The 17,239-nt window shown below is 47.5% G+C and overlaps 1 protein-coding gene across 5 annotated transcripts in view; it reads right to left on the minus strand.

Annotated features, from left to right (window-relative positions):
- The window catches only part of LOC134957945 (beta-1,3-galactosyltransferase 2-like), a 492,768-nt gene that overhangs the window by 299,921 nt on the left and 175,608 nt on the right, over window positions 1-17,239 (minus strand). Inside the window, exon 1 of one of the 5 annotated variants that reach the window (XM_063940200.1) lies at window positions 16,400-16,524. The exons of the other annotated variants lie outside the window; for them this stretch is intronic. The gene's annotated coding sequence lies outside the window, so the exon portion shown is untranslated. Of the gene's footprint in view, window positions 1-16,399; window positions 16,525-17,239 lie in introns of those variants that run through there. 5 annotated transcript variants of the gene reach the window in all.

Raw genomic sequence — 17,239 nt, forward strand, 5'->3', positions numbered from 1 at the left:
GGAGGGGTGACAATGGCTGTGACAGAACATGGGGAGGGATGACAATTCCTGGGACAGAACATGGGGGTGTGGCAATGGCAGGGACAGACCACACGAGGGGGGGGGGTGGCACTGTGTCTGGGACAGAATACACAAGGGGGGCGACAGTGATAGAACACAAAAGGGTTGACCATGGCTGGGACATAATACAGGGGGGCTATGATTCTGGGAAGTTCAGGAGCCAACCACTGTTTTGAAGAACTGTCAGAGATAGAACAACGATTTGTACCATTCGTCTCTTAACCGCTCTATAGTCAGGGGGTGGTGACAGAACACAGGGGGTGGTGGTGACAATGATTGGGACAGAACACAGGTGTGGTGACATTGACTGGAAGAGAACACAAGGGAAGTGTCATAGTGACTGGGACAGAACACGGGGGGGGGGGGGGGGTGACAGTGACAGGAACAGAACCAGGGCCGGCAACAGAAATCTCAGGGCCTGGTACACTTATACCTCTGCGGGTCCCATCTCTCCCTCCCTTTCCCCCTGTAGTTTACCTAGGAAAGATACAATATTTTCCCTTTCACTTACAGTTTACGAAGGGAACAGGGTGAATAAAGATTTTCAGATATACAGCATATTCTGAAGTGTCCCTTCAAATGGGTAACAAAAAGAGAATTCATGCTAAAAAAACAAAAGGGGTGCCAGCTCTAACACCTCAGGTCAGGAATTTATGTGACCCTATTAAAGCCCCACAGTTGGAGAGTGAAGTGGAGAGCTTTTTAGGGAGTAATCCAGATTTTGGGGAAGATTTTAGCATGGAACTTTTTTTTGGTGTCACACGATAAGTGACCTTGAAAATAATGTCCAATTAAAGGACCAGGAGATAGAAGAGCTTAAGGAAAAATGTGATTTTCTTCAAGAGCAGGTAAACACCTTAATGCAAATCAAGGAAAAAAGAAAAGAAGGCGCCCGTATCCTTAAATCTTGGGAAACTTCCTAATGCCGCACAAATTGGAGAGAGGGGAAATTGCCAACCCCTCATTTGGAATACAATAACAAAAAACAAATACCAATAATGCGCAGAAGGAAGAGTCAATTGTATATAGTATCAATAAAAATATATATATTATTTATTATTTAAATATATGCATGTAAAACCAATTAAAACCTCAGAGTGACCACATTCATATACTAAACATTATTGTCACTAATTAGTGCATATTCAATTAAATATAATAACCATTTACCCTTGTACATATAAATAACCTCGTATCTAAAAAAATGTGTTTGAGATTAGAAAAATTGTAACAGTCTCTTTTAAAGTTGTAACTGTTCCGAATATATTAACTTTGTATCGGTTGAATAGTATCACTCAGTTTATAGTCTCTATGAGGGATTTGGTAAATAGGTAACTCTTCTATGGCTGGCCAGCCTACTTATATTCCTTTCAGGTTGACCCACTTGACTTTAAATATGTAGTCTATCCAAGAGCCAACCAGATATGTGATGTTAAGTAGAGAAGAGATTTCCAAGCTTTCAGGCCAGGTGTCAGAGTTGCAGAAAACCTTGGCAAAGGCTAAACCCAGATCTGAAAACTTTGCAGTACATAGCCAAGGACTATTAGAGAAAATATCCTGTGACCAGACACGATATGGAAGTCTGGTGCTGGCCAATAAGGCTCTGTCGCAAGACTTGGCAGAGCTTCAGGAGGAGGTTTCAAAGCCAAAACTGTTGGCTATGCCTAGTTTCAGTTCAGAGACAGGTGTAGCTACACCAATTGCTGAAGACGTTATGCCGAATGTTGGGTCAGAGACATTATCAGCCGAAATGGAGATGCCATCTTCGGGGGAAATGACGCCAACGGCGGTGCAGGTTGCAGATGAATGGTACCATACTGTAGTGGAACCCGGCTATACTGGATTCCCTGTTCCAGCCAGAAGGAACAGGAAAGTTGAGCCAGAGCTGCCAGTGCCTAAGGCCTGGAAGGCTCCCTGCTATGCCACTAGTAAGGCCATCTGCCTGGAAAGTGGAAATGAGGGCCCTTCCTCAGATGTAGAACATAACAGGCACTAATGTCCATTCAGCTGGTATTTCTGTTCCAGAGTATGGATGAAGTTGCAGCCATTATTGCGCAGTGCACAAAAAATCCACAGGGATTTTTCAAGCAGCAAGAGAGAGCCACATCAGATGGCAGTGTTTTGTTGTTAGCCCCTAGGACGGCAGTGAGAAGTTCCTCCAAAGCAGGACCCCCTCATTCTCCGGAAAAAGAACGTTGTAGCTTTGGTGAAGAGTGGAACAAAGCCCTGAGTTCAGTGGAACCTGTTCAAGATGGAGCATGGCAGCCACAGGGGCTCACAGAAGATGTGTTTATGGAGACATGAGATGAGGATGTGGGATTCCCGGCTGCTCCTCCATTGACAGGGAGTGAGGAGGAAGCGGTAATGGAGCTGGGAGAGGTTGACTTGATGTCAAGTAATCATCCACCTCCAAAACAAGAATCCTCTAATCTGCTGGATCTGTGGCAGAATGATGAACCCCAGGAATCTACCTGGACAGATGGCAATTTGATGACTACTCAAGAGCCCATCCTAGAACAGGAAGTCTTATCTGAGCTGGAGATAGCTTCTGTTGAGGTCTTGGAAACCCAGGTTCCTTCTCCTGTTGACGCGATGGACGTTCAGAAGTCAATCCCAGAAGTGACATTTCAACAAGCCGGTTCTAGATATCCAGTACACATGTGAAACTTTCTCAGATGAATCACAGACAAAGACCATCCCTTTGAAGGTGTCTCAACCACGTGAGCTAGTCATGGCTGAGCTAGTGGCAATACAAGAGTCTACTTCCGAAGTCATCCAGGAACCTGCTTCTGAAGGGGTTCCCCTCATGTGTGAGGAGGATAAGGTGCAAGATTTCGATCTTGGGGTTGTTGCACCCTGGCATGATCCACCACGAGAGGTTCAAGATCCAATTGCTGAACTGGGACAGTTCATAAAGGACACACTAAGTAAGGAGCAAGAACCTGTCTCAGAAGAATCGGTGCCGAGTCCCATTTCTGAGGTTGCTCTATCCAGGGAGAGTTCTCTATATGAGACACAAGAGCTGGAAAACTTGAGGGGAGAGTTCCAAAAGCTGTCCCTAAGTAATAGCCAGCTAAAAGAAACAGTGAAGGAGACTCCTAAACTACGGAGTTGCATAAGAGACCTGGACAAGAGACTCAAAATAGGATTTTGGTACCTACCGGTAAATTCTTTTTTCGTAGTCCGTAGAGGATGCTGGGGGCCACATTAGTACCATGAGGTATAGACTGGTCCACCAGGAGCAATTGGCAGTTTAAGAGTTTAAGAGTGTGGGCTGGCTCCTCCCTCTATGCCCCTCCTACCAGACTCAGCCTAGAAACTGTGCTTGAGGAGACGACATACTTCGAGAGAAGGACTTAACACAGATAGTGGTGAGATTCATACCAGCTCACACATACAAGGCACGTCAAGTCAACTAACTTGAACTAATCAGCAACCAGCTGTAACATTACTTACCCAGTAACTATGCAGTACTCAACTAAGCAAAGTGGTACTGAACCAAATAACATATGCAGGAAAACGAAGCGCTGGGCGGGCGCCCAGCATCCTCTACGGACTACGAGAAAAGGATTTACCGGTAGGTACCAAAATCCTATTTTCTCGAACGTCCTAGAGGATGCTGGGGTCCACATTAGTACCATCAGGATGTACCAAAGCTCCCAGAACGGGAGGGAGATTGCGGCGGCTCCTGCAGAACTGATTGACTGAACTTCAGATCATCAGAAGCCAAAGTATCAAACTTGTAAAACTTTGCAAACGTGTTCGACCCATACCAAGTTGCAGCTCGGCAAAGTTGCACTGCTGAGACACCCCGGGCAGCCGCCCAGGAAGACCCCACCTTACAAGTAGAGTGGGCCTTAACAGATTTTGGACACGGCAGTCCGGCAGTAGAATAGGCGTGCTGGATAGTGAACCTAATCCAGCGAGAAATAGACTGCTTAGAAGCAGGACACCCAATTTTCTTGGGATTGTACAGGACAAACAAAGAGTCCGATTCCCTGTGAAGAGATGTTCTCTTCACATAAACCTTCAGAGCCCTAACAACATCCAAGGACGTTGAAGAAATCGAGGGGTCAGTAGTCACTGGCACCACAATAGGTTGGTTGATATGAAATGCCGACACAACCTTTGGAAGGAACTGCTGACGAGTCCGGAGCTCAGCTCTATCCTCATGGAAGATCAAGTAAGGGCTTTTGCATGACAAAACCCCCAGCTCAGAGATGCGCCTAGCAGAAGCTAAGGCCAACAGAGTGACCATCTTCCATGTAAGAAATTTGAGCTCCACCTCCTGTAGAGGCTCAAACCAATCCGACTGGGGAAACTGCAACACCACGTTAAGGTCCCAAGGCGCCGTAGGCGGTACAAAGGGAAGTTGGATATGCAGAACACCCTTCAAAAAGGTCTGAACCTCCGGGAGGGCAGCCAATTGTTTCTGAAAGAAAATGGACAGGGCTGAAATCTGGACCTTCACAGATCCCAATCTCAGCCCCATAACCACTCCTGCCTGCAGGAAGAGGAGGAAACGTCCTAGTTGAAATTCCACCACAGGAAACTTCTTGGACTCACACCAAGAGACATATTTCTTCCAAATACGATGGTAATGTTTAGACGTTACCCCTTTCCTAGCCTGTATGAGGGTAGGAATCACTTCTTTCGGAATACCCTTCCGAGCAAGAATCAGGCGCTCAACTTCCATGCCGTCAAATGCAGCCGCGGTAAGTCTTGATAGGTGAATGGACCCTGTTGCAGCAGGTCCTCCTGAAGAGGAAGACGCCTCGGCTCTTCTTGCAGTAGATCCAGAAGGTCCGCGTACCAAGCCCACCTTGGCCAGTCAGGGGCAATGAGGATCGCTTGAACCCTTGTTTTCCTTATGAGCTTTAAGATTCCTGGGATGAGTGGGAGTGGTGGAAACACGTACACTGACCGGAACACCCACGGAGACACCAGGGCATCCACTGCCACTGCCTGAGGGCCCCTCGACCTGGAACAATAACGTCGAAGCTTCTTGTTGAGATGAGAGGCCATCATGTCTATTTGGGGTAGACCCCAAAGATCTGTTACCTCCTTGAACACCTCTGGATGGAGGCCCTACTCTCCCGAATGGAGATTGTGTCTGCTGAGGAAGTCTGCTACCCAGTTGTCTACTCCCGGAATGAAGATGGCTGACAGCGCCAACGCGTGCTATTCCGTCCAGAGGAGTATTCTTGTGACCTCTGACATCGCTGCCCTGCTCTTCGTTCCGCCCTGTCGGTTTATGTAAGCGTTGTTACGTTGTCCGACTGTACTTGAATGGCCCTGTTTCTTAGAAGAGGGGCCACCTGAAGAAGACCGTTGTAGACGGCTCTTAGTTCCATGATGTTGATGGGCAGACCGGCTTCTAGGCATGACCACCTTCCCTGGAATGTCACCCCCTGAGTGACTGCTCCCCAGCCCCGTAGGCTCTTATCCGTCGTTAGCAGGACCCAGCCCTGAATCCCTAACCTGCGGCCCTCAAGCAGGTGAGGCAATTGGAGCCACAAGAGGAGTGAAATCCTCGCCCTTGGCGACAGACGAATTCTCTGATGCATGTGGAGGTGAGATCCCGACCACTTGTCCAGTAGATCCAGTTGGAAGGTCCGAGCATGGAACCTCCCGCACTGGAGAGCCTCGTAAGAGGCCACCATCTTCCTAAAAGGCGAATGCATTGATGAACCGACACCCGGGGAGGCTTCAAGACATCCCAGACCATAGATTGAATCACCAACGCCTTGTCCCTCGGAAGGAAGACCCGCTGTACTTCCATATCCAGGTTCATTCCCAGAAAAGACAATCTCCGAGTTGTTTCCAAATGTGACTTTGGAAAGTTCAGAATCCGCCCGTGACTCTGAAGCAGCCCTGTTGTGAGAGCAATGGACTGTAGCAGCTGTTCCCTGGACGACGCCTTTATCAGGGGATCGTCCAGATAAGGAATGATGTTCACCCCATCATCTCCGATTTTACCGCCCTGAGAGACTCCATCCTGAACTTGAACTCCTTTAGAAAGGGGTTCAATGATTTCAGGTTCAGGATGGGCCTGACCGAACCATCCGGTTTCGGTACCACAAAAAGGTTTGAATAGTAACCTTTCACCTGCATGGGCGGTGGTACCGGCACAATGACTTGTGCCTCTACCAGCCGTTGAACAGCCTCCAGTAGAACTGTGCTGTCCTCCAACAGAGCTGGCTAGCCCGACTTGAAAAACCGATGAGGAGGAAGACTTTGAAATTCCAGCCTGTATCCCTGAGAGACAATATCCAACACCCAGGGATCCAGGCCGGAGGAGACCCAGACATGACCGAACTGCCTGAGTCTCGCCCCCACAGGCCCCACCTCCGGGCCATCCCATCCACCATCATGCGGAGGACTTAGGGGTACCCGAAGCAGGCTTTTGTTTTTGGGAACCTGCAGCGGCAGGCTTCTTGGACTTAACCTTATCTCCTCTGAAGAAGGAACCGGAAGACTTGGCCTTTCTGGTCTTGTTGGGCCAAAAGGACTGCTGCAAAGCTGAGGAGAAGGACCTCTTCGGAGCAGGAGCTGCTGAGGGAAGATACGGAGACTTACCCGCAGTAGCGGTAGATATCCACGCGTCTAGGGCTTCCCCAAAGAGATCTTCACCTGTATAGGGCAGCGACTCCACACACTTTCTGGATTCCGTATCGGCCAACCACTGACGGAGCCACAGTCCCCGACGAGCTGGAACAGACATGGAAGAAATTCCCGCAGCCATGGAACCCAGGTCTTTTATAGATTCCACCATGAAACCTGCAGACTCATGAATGTTATGTAAATACAATACAACGTCATCCCTATCCATCGTATCCAAATCTTCCATCAAGGCAGCCGACCATTTCACTATAGCCTTAGCAATCCACGCACTAGCAATAGTGGGACGTAATATGGCACCTGAAGCAGTGTACACTGATTTCAGAGTATTATCAATTTTCCTATCTGCCGGCTCCTTCAAGGCGGTGGATCCCGGTACCGGCAAAACCACCTTCTTTGAGAGTCTGGATACAGAAGCGTCAACGATTGGCGGGTTTTCCCACTTTTTCCTGTCGTCCTCAGGGAAAGGAAAAGCTACCAGAACCCTTTTAGGGATCTGAAACTTCTTTTCAGGGTTCACCCAGGCCTTTTCAAATATAGCATTCAGCTTTTTTGACCCAGGGAAGGTTAGCGAAGCTTTCTTGTTTTCAGTGAAGAAAGCCTCCTCAACCTGCTCAGGTGTGGTATCATTAACATTTAACACATCCCTGATCGCCTCTATCAACAGCTGCACCCCCCTTGCAAGAGATGCGGACCCCCGCAACACATCCCCGTCACCATCCGTAGTGTCAGAATCGGTATCCATGTCGTCTTGTGTTACCGCACAAGCGCACATTTGTGGGGATATATAGCGGGGCCCGAGGTACCCGACAAGGGCCACACAACATAGAGGACTGCAATACCTGTGTTGCCGACTCAGTACTGGTAACCCTGTCAGCAATCTGGGACATCCAAGTCCTGATAGAGGAAAACCACTCTGGTTCCCTTGCTGGAATCTGTGCTAAACCAGTGCTAAACTGATTGCATGGAATGGGATCATCCTGGGAGGATAAATCCTCAGCAGCATAAGACACAGTATCCCTGGACATCGCTGCTAGTGACCACCAAACACACCACACACACACAGGATGGGGTAGGACAGAGTTTCCCCCCTCAAGAATGGCAAGAGAGAGACAGAGATTGGAGCCAACCCACACCAGCGCTTTCTATACTAAGAGACACCTCTTACCAGTGCAGACTTGTGCTCCTTAATAGGACACACAGTCAAGTATTCAGCCTCCCCTCCCTTCTACAACCCCCTGGTACCGTACAGTAACTGGAGCTGCTGCGGAGTGGATGAGGATCTTCCTTCAGCATGCAGCATGGAGGAAAGTGGCGATGGAACGCTGCAGGTCCACTCTGAGGAGAACCCCCCCCCCCCTTCCCGGAGCTGTCTTCCCGCTCAGCAGTGTTTAAACCTTGGTCTGAGGAGTTGTGTTGGCTGGATCCCAGGGGCCCGACAGGCTTGCTTACCAAGTGTGATGGGTAAGCGCTGGCCAGGGCGCCCCTCAGAGCGCCGCACAGTGTGCCTCTGGTAACCATCCGTGAGCGCTGTAATATCGCGCTCCCTCCCCTGTTGCCGCCATCTTCACACCGGCCCCCTACTTGCTAGGGGGGTCGGTGACTAACTCACCACATTCTTCAGCTCTGTAAGGAGTCGGCGGCATGCTGCGGCGGGGACCGATCAGCCCCTCTGGAGCTCAGTGTCCGGTCAGCGGAGTTAGTTGCTCAGACCCCGCAGGGCGGACACTGCTCCCCCCCTTAGTCCCACGCTGCAGGGAGTCTGTTGCCAACAGTCTCCCTGTAAAATAAAAAACTCTAAACTAAACTTTTCCCAGGAAAGCTCAGGAGAGCTCCCCTAGCTGTGACCTGCTCCTCCGGGCACAATTTCTAAACTGAGTCTGGTAGGAGGGGCATAGAGGGAGGAGCCAGCCACACTCTTAAACTCTTAAAGTGCCAGTGGCTCCTGGTGGACCCATCTATACCCCATGGTACTAATGTGGACCCCAGCATCCTCTAGGATGTTAAAGAAAATGGGTTATGTGCCGGTCATAGAACAGCAGGAGACAGTGACTAGGGTCAAAGATGGGAGATCGGAGGACAAAGCAGTCACGTTAATGAAGAAAATTTTACCAAAGCTGGAAAGACTGAAGGAAGCACTAAAAGTTCAACAAATGAAAGGACTTTCTGAGACTCGGGACCAATGCCTCACTCTGAGGAAAAGGCTGGGGGCAAAGTTGGAACATGACCTCAGAACAATATAAAGTCAGGGCAGAGACTAGGTGTTACCGGTGCCAAGAGCGGGACCATAAAAGGTGGAATTGTCCATATAGGCCAAGACCACAGAGGGCCGGGGTGACTACTAGGCCCCGAGTGAACTTAAAAACCTTCCCCAGTCCAGAGTTGGTTAAGGTCAGGTGTCACAAACACCCAGAAAAGAATGAAGTGACTTCCTCAGTAGCCAGTAAATCCGAGCCCGATAAGGGAAACATCCCTAAAGGTGGAAAGATGAAGAGAAGGGGAAGTTTAGTGGGCAACAGGAAGTTGTCCATTAAAATGACCACTTCAGCCACTATGCCAAAGTGGAGGGAAAGGGAAGGTGGCACAGTGGAGTTGGTGCCACCAACCTTTAATGGAAATAGATTCCAGGGCCAGTTAAAAGTAGTGATGAGCGGGTTCGGTTTCTCGGAAACCGAACCCCCCCGAACTTCACCCTTTTTACACAGGTCCGAGCCATACGTCATCATCCCGCTGTCGGATTCTCGCGAGATTCGGATTCTATATAAGCAGCCGCGCGTCGCCATTTTCACTCGTGCTTTGGAAATGTTAGGGAGAGGACGTGGCTGGCGTCCTCTCCGTTTATGTTGATGCATTGCAAATATTTTGTGCTTGCTTATTACTTAATTGTGGGGACTGGGGAGCAGCTGTATATAGGAGGAGTACAGTGCAGAGTTTTGCTGACAGTGACCACCAGTAATATGTTGTCTGCCTGAAAAACACTCCATATCTGTGCTCAGTGTGCTGCATATATCTGTGCTCACACTGCTTAATTGTGGGGACTGGGGAGCAGCTGTATTATATAGAAGGAGTACAGTGCAGAGTTTTGCTGACAGTGTCCACCAGTACACGTTGTCTGCCTGAAAAACACTCCATATCTGTGCTCAGTGTGCTGCTTTATTGTGGGGACTGGGGACCACCAGTATAATATTATATAGGAGGAGTACAGTGCAGAGTTTTGCTGACCAGTGACCACCAGTATATAATATATAGCATTACGGTACAGTAGGCCACTGCTGTACCTACCTCTGTGTCGTCATTAAGTATACTATCCATCTAGATTCTATACCTGTGGTACATTTCAGTTGTGCAGTTTGCTGACACAGTGACCACCAGTATATATAGCAGTACGGTACGGAAGGCCACTGCTGTACCTACCTCTGAGTCGTCATTAAGTATACTATCCATCTACATTCTATACCTGTGGTGCATTTTAGTTTTGCAGTTTGCTGACACAGTGACCACCAGTATACTATATATAGCAGTACGGTACGGAAGGCCACTGCTCTACCTACCTCTGTGTCGTCATTAAGTATACTATCCATCTACATTCTATACCTGTGGTGCATTTTAGTTTTGCAGTTTGCTGACACAGTGACCACCAGTATACTATATATAGCAGTACGGTACGGAAAGGCCACTGCTGTACCTACCTCTGTGTCATCATTAAGTATACTATCCATCTACATTCTATACCTGTGGTGCATTTTAATTTTGCAGTTTGCTGACACAGTGACCACCAGTATACTATATATAGCAGTACGGTACGGAAGGCCACTGCTGTACCTACCTCTGTGTCGTCATTAAGTATACTATCCATCTACATTCTATACCTGTGGTACATTTTAGTTTTGCAGTTTGCTGACACAGTGACCACCAGTATACTATATATAGCAGTACGGTACGGAAGGCCACTGCTGTACCTACCTCTGTGTCGTCATTAAGTATACTATCCATCTACATTCTATACCTGTGGTGCATTTTAGTTTTGCAGTTTGCTGACACAGTGACCACCAGTATACTATATATAGCAGTACGGTACGGAAGGCCACTGCTCTACCTACCTCTGTGTCGTCATTAAGTATACTATCCATCTACATTCTATACCTGTGGTGCATTTTAGTTTTGCAGTTTGCTGACACAGTGACCACCAGTATACTATATATAGCAGTACGGTACGGAAGGCCACTGCTCTACCTACCTCTGTGTAGTCAAGTATATTATCCATCTAGATTCTATACCTGTGGTGCATTTTAGTTTTGCAGTTTGCTGACAGTGACGACCAGTATATATAGCAGTACGGTACGGAAGGCCACTGCTCTACCTACCTCTGTGTCGTCAAGTATACTATCCATCCATACCTGTGGTGCATTTCAGTTGTGCGCAGTATATATAGTAGTAGGCCATTGCTATTGATACTGGCATATAATTCCACACATTAAAAAATGGAGAACAAAAATGTGGAGGTTAAAATAGGGAAAGATCAAGATCCACTTCCACCTCGTGCTGAAGCTGCTGCCACTAGTCATGGCCGAGACGATGAAATGCCATCAACGTCGTCTGCCAAGGCCGATGCCCAATGTCATAGTAGAGAGCATGTAAAATCCAAAAAACAAAAGTTCAGTAAAATGACCCAAAAATCTAAATTGAAAGCATCTGATGAGAAGCGTAAACTTGCCAATATGCCATTTACGACACGGAGTGGCAAGGAACGGCTGAGGCCCTGGCCTATGTTCATGGCTAGTGGTTCAGATTCACATGAGGATGGAAGCACTCATCCTCTCGCTAGAAAAATGAAAAGACTTAAGCTGGCAAAAGCACAGCAAAGAACTGTGCATTCTTCTAAATCACAAATCCCCAAGGAGAGTCCAATTGTGTCGGTTGCGATGCCTGACCTTCCCAACACTAGACGGGAAGAGCTTGCGCCTTCCACCATTTGCACGCCCCCTTCAAGTGCTGTAAGGAGCACCCGCAGTCCAGTTCCTGATAGTCAAATTGAAGATGTCACTGTTGAAGTACACCAGGATGAGGATATGGGTGTTGCTGGCGCTGGGGAGGAAATTGACAAGGAGGATTCTGATGGTGAGGTGGTTTGTTTAAGTCAGGCACCCAGGGATACACCTGTTGTCCGTGGGACGAATATGGCCATTGACATGCCTGGTCAAAATACAAAAAAAATCAGCTCTTCGGTGTGGAATTATTTCAACACAAATGCGGACAACAGGTGTCAAGCCGTGTGTTGCCTTTGTCAAGCTGTAATAAGTAGGGGTAAAGACGTTAACCACCTCGGAACATCCTCCCTTATACGTCACCTGCAGCGCATTCATCATAAGTCAGTGACAAGTTCAAAAACTTTGGGTGACAGCGGAAGCAGTCCACTGACCACTAAATCCCTTCCTCTTGTAACCAAGCTCCTGCAAACCACACCACCAACTCCCTCAGTGTCAATTTCCTCCTTACCCAGGAAAGCCAATAGTCCTGCAGGCCATGTCACTGTCAAGTCTGACGAGTCCTCTCCTGCCTGGGATTCCTCCGATGCATCCTTGAGTGTAACGCCTACTGCTGCTGGCGCTGCTGTTGTTGCTGCTGGGAGTCGATCGTCATCCAGGAGGGGAAGTCGGAAGACCACTTGTACTACTTCCAGTAAGCAATTGACTGTCCAACAGTCCTTTGCGAGGAAGATGAAATATCACAGCAGTCATCCTGCTGCAAAGCAGATAACTCAGGCCTTGGCAGCCTGGGCGGTGAGAAACGTGGTTCCGGTATCCATCGTTAATTCAGAGGCAACTATAGACTTGATTGAGGTACTGTGTCCCCGGTACCAAATACCATCTAGGTTCCATTTCTCTAGGCAGGCGATACCGAAAATGAACACAGACCTCAGAAAAACACTCACCAGTGTCCTAAAAAATGCAGTTGTACCCAATGTCCACTTAACCACGGACATGTGGACAAGTGGAGCAGGGCAGACTCAGGACTATATGACTGTGACAGCCCACTGGGTAGATGTATTGCCTCCCGCAGCAAGAACAGCAGCGGCGGCACCAGTAGCAGCATCTCGCAAACGCCAACTCGTTCCTAGGCAGGTTACGCTTTGTATCACCGCTTTCCAGAAGAGGCACACAGCTGACAACCTCTTACGGAAACTGAGGAAGATCATCGCAGAATGGCTTACCCCAATTGGACTCTCCTGGGGATTTGTGACATCGGACAACGCCAGCAATATTGTGCGTGCATTACATCTGGGCAAATTCCAGCACGTCCCATGTTTTGCACATACATTGAATTTGGTGGTGCAGAATTATTTAAAAAACGACAGGGGCGTGCAAGAGATGCTGTCGGTGGCCCGAAGAATTGCGGGCCACTTTCGGCATTCAGCCACCGCGTACAGAAGACTGGAGCACCACCAAACAGTCCTGAACCTGCCCTGCCATCATCTGAAGCAAGAGGTGGTAACGAGGTGGAATTCAACCCTCTATATGCTTCAGAGGATGGAGGAGCAGCAAAAGGCCATTCAAGCCTATACATCTGGCCACGATATATGCAAAGGAGGGGGAATGCACCTGACTCAAGCGCAGTGGAGAATGATTTCAACGTTGTGCAAGGTTCTGCAACCCTTTGAACTTGCCACACGTGAAGTCAGTTCAGACACTGCCAGCCTGAGTCAGGTCATTCCCCTCATCAGGCTTTTGCAGAAGAAGCTGGAGACATTGAAGGAGGAGCTAAAACAGAGCGATTCCGCTAGGCATGTGGATGGAGCCCTTAATTCGCTTAACCAGGATTCACGGGTAGTCAATCTGTTTAAATCAGAGCACTACATTTTGACCACCGTGATCGATCCTAGATTTAAAACCTACGTTGGATCTCTCTTTCCGGCAGACACAAGTCTGCAGAGGTTCAAAGACCTGCTGGTGAGAAAATTGTCAAGTCAAGCGGAACGTGACCCATCAACATCTCCTCCTTCACATTCTCCCGAAACTGGGGGTGCGAGGAAAAGGCTAAGAATTCCGAGCCCACCCGCTGGCGGTGATGCAGGGCAGTCTGGAGCAAGTGCTGACATCTGGTCCGGACTGAAGGACCTGCCAACGATTACTGACATGTCGTCTACTGTCACTGCATATGATTCTCTCACCATTGAAAGAATGGTGGAGGATTATATGAGTGACCGCATCCAAGTAGGCATGTCAGACAGTCCGTACGTATACTGGCAGGAAAAAGAGGCGATTTGGAGGCCTTTGCACAAACTGGCTTTATTCTACCTAAGTTGCCCTCCCTCCAGTGTGTACTCCGAAAGAGTGTTTAGTGCAGCCGCTCACCTTGTCAGCAATCGGCGTACGAGGTTACTTCCAGAAAATGTGGAGAAGATGATGTTCATCAAAATGAATTATAATCAATTCCTCCGTGGAGACATTCACCAGCAATTGCCTCCAGAAAGTACACAGGGATCTGAGATGGTGGATTCCAGTGAGGACGAATTAATAATCTGTGAGGAGGGGGATGTACACAGTGAAAGGGGTGAGGAATCGGAGGATTATGATTAGTAGGACATCTTGCCTCTGTAGAGCCAGTTTGTGCAAGGAGAGATTGATTGCTTCTTTTTTGGTGGGGGCACAAACCAACCAGTCATTTCAGTCACAGTCGTGTGGCAGACCCTGTCGCTGAAATGATGGGTTCGTTAAAGTGTGCATGTCCTGTTTATACAACATAAGGGTGGGTGGGAGGGCCCAAGGACAATTCCATCTTGCACTTCTTTTTTCTTACATTTTTCTTTGCATCATGTGCTGTTTGGGGACATTTTTTTGAAGTGCCATCCTGTCTGACACTGCAGTGCCACTCCTAGATGGGCCAGGTGTTTGTGTCGGCCACTTGTGTCGCTTAGCTTAGTCACACAGCGACCTTGGTGCGCCTCTTTTTTTCTTTGCATCATGTGCTGTTTGGGGACAATTTTTTTGAAGTGCCATCCTGTCTGACACTGCAGTGCCACTCCTAGATGGGCCAGGTGTTTGTGTCGGCCACTTGTGTCGCTTATCTTAGTCACACAGCGACCTTGGTGCGCCTCTTTTTTTCTTTGCATCATGTGCTGTTTGGGGACTATTTTTTTGAAGTGCCATCCTGCCTGACACTGCAGTGCCACTCCTAGATGGGCCAGGTGTTTGTGTCGGCCACTTGTGTCGCTTAGCTTAGCCATCCAACGACCTTGGTGCAAATTTTAGGACTAAAAATAATATTGTGAGGTGTGAGGTGTTCAGAATAGACTGGAAATGAGTGGAAATTATGGTTATTGAGGTTAATAATACTATGGGATCAAAATGACCCCCAAATTCTATGATTTAAGCTGTTTTTTAGGGTTTTTTGAAAAAAACACCCGAATCCAAAACACACCCGAATCCGACAAAAAATTTTCGGTGAGGTTTTGCCAAAATGCGTCCGAATCTATAACACGGCCGCGGAACCGAATCCAAAACCAAAACACAAAACCCGAAAAATGTCCGGTGCACATCACTAGTTAAAAGGGCCTCGGATGTGTGCTTGGGAGAGGAACTTGGGACCCAGGTGTATGGGCCCAAGTTATGTCCCAAAGATTTGTCAGCCCAAAATAATTGGCGAAGGTGAAACCTTGCCAATGTCACATGCTGCTTTTCTGAATCACGAAAAGCTGAGGGAAAGTGTATGTGGCAGGAGAGGTACTTTGCCACCTGTAAGCTACAAACAGGGTCCTGGGGGTAGATGGGAAGTGTGGATGGACCGGGTTCCCATCCATTGGGCCCAGACCAGGTCTGATAGGCTTCTTAGCCCAAGAAGCTGCTTCATCAGCCAGAACCAGGCTGCTGGGTTTAAAGCAGAGTCTCTCCCATTAGTCTGGGCTCCTGAAGGCAGTTAGTGTCCAAGTGATAGGCCTGCTAGGGACAGTGGGATCCGGAGGGCTAGGCCACTAGTGTCAGGATGCCGGGACCTGAAGGATTCCTTATTAAGTAAGAGGGAATGAGGCAGGGCCTAACCTCCCAGGTAGTTTATACTAAAGACAGTGATCTTTGTTTTATGTATATCTTTGTTTTTGAGCTACCTGAATAAAAGGTATTTGTTGTTTTTGCACAAGCCTGGAATCGGTCGTTGGTGGAAATTTTTGTAGCAGGGCACATTCTAGCAAGACTCCTGTTACAATATATTATATATATATATATATATATTGATGAAGACAGCACTCAGAGGCTGCTAAATGGTGTTTTTTTATATATATATATACATACATATATATATATATATATAGATGAAGACAGCACTCAGAGGCTGCTAAATGGTGTATAAGTGGATTTAATTAATTCAGCATTTCAGAGATGTACCCCCATTTCCAAGGGACAGCAATCCACATCCCCGAAACACTGACTTAATTAAATTCACTTTTACACCATCTACCAGCCTCTGAGTGACGCCTTCATCTGTATTCTATTATAGAGACACAGGCCTATTAAGGAGGGCACAGGAGCAAGTAAGCCCTAAGGGGACATCACAGAGTGCCGGATTCATTGTAAAATAAATAAATATATATGTATATATATGTATAAACCACAATAACGGCACACAGGGGTTTAAGAAATAATCCGATTCCACAGCAGTTTAAGCCAACGTTTCAAAGTTTTATCTTTTTCGTCAGGGCTACAAAAGTATACTAAAACAATCTTACCTTTTATTGAAAAAACACCCAGTGCACCTTCCCGCCGCCATTCTGCGGCGCTGTAATACTGACGTCATTCCGCCGGAGACACCAGACCTCCAGGCTCCTTTGGATGACGTATGTGAACATACCCGTCACCTAGCAACAGTATAAACATTAAAACAATGTAAAATCCAAGTACCTACACAACCAACGCACTGATACTATTATACTGGCTTCCAAAATACATAACCTCAATTAAAACAATTTAAATTGAGCATTTCATTCAACCCTTTCGGTGCCAGCGTGTTTAAACGCATGATCCAACGAGACTCACACTGCAAAAGTTTTTTACCCCGATCACCTCCCCTGATAGATCTGGGGACGTGATCAATCATTCTATATCTTAGTGATGACAAATTATGATGTGCTTCCAGGAAATGTCTCGCCACAGGTTGATCGCTCGAACCTGTGCTGATGGCTTTTCTAATAGATGACCTGTGTGCAGCCATTCTTTCTTTAAAGGAACATTCCGTTTTCCCGATGTACGAATACCCACACTGACAGATGATTTGATATACAACAAAAGACGAATTACACGTCAAGTGAAATCTAATCGTATAAGTCTTGCCCGACTGTGGATGCTGGAATGTATCACCCTTCAATAAAAAGCCGCAGGTTGTACAACCACAGCCAAAGCAGCCATTCCTCTTTTGTAAAAAATGTGTAGGTTTTTTAGAGACTAAGTCTGTGACATCTGTCTTAACAACAAAGTCTCTGATGTTCCTACCTCTCTTATAACAAGACATCAGATGTGTGTTCCTCAGCCCTAACTCCGGGTCTGACTTAACAGATGACCATTGTTTACTG

Source organism: Pseudophryne corroboree, chromosome 9 (genome assembly GCF_028390025.1).
Source record: "Pseudophryne corroboree isolate aPseCor3 chromosome 9, aPseCor3.hap2, whole genome shotgun sequence".
NCBI classification, from domain to species: domain Eukaryota; kingdom Metazoa; phylum Chordata; class Amphibia; order Anura; family Myobatrachidae; genus Pseudophryne; species Pseudophryne corroboree.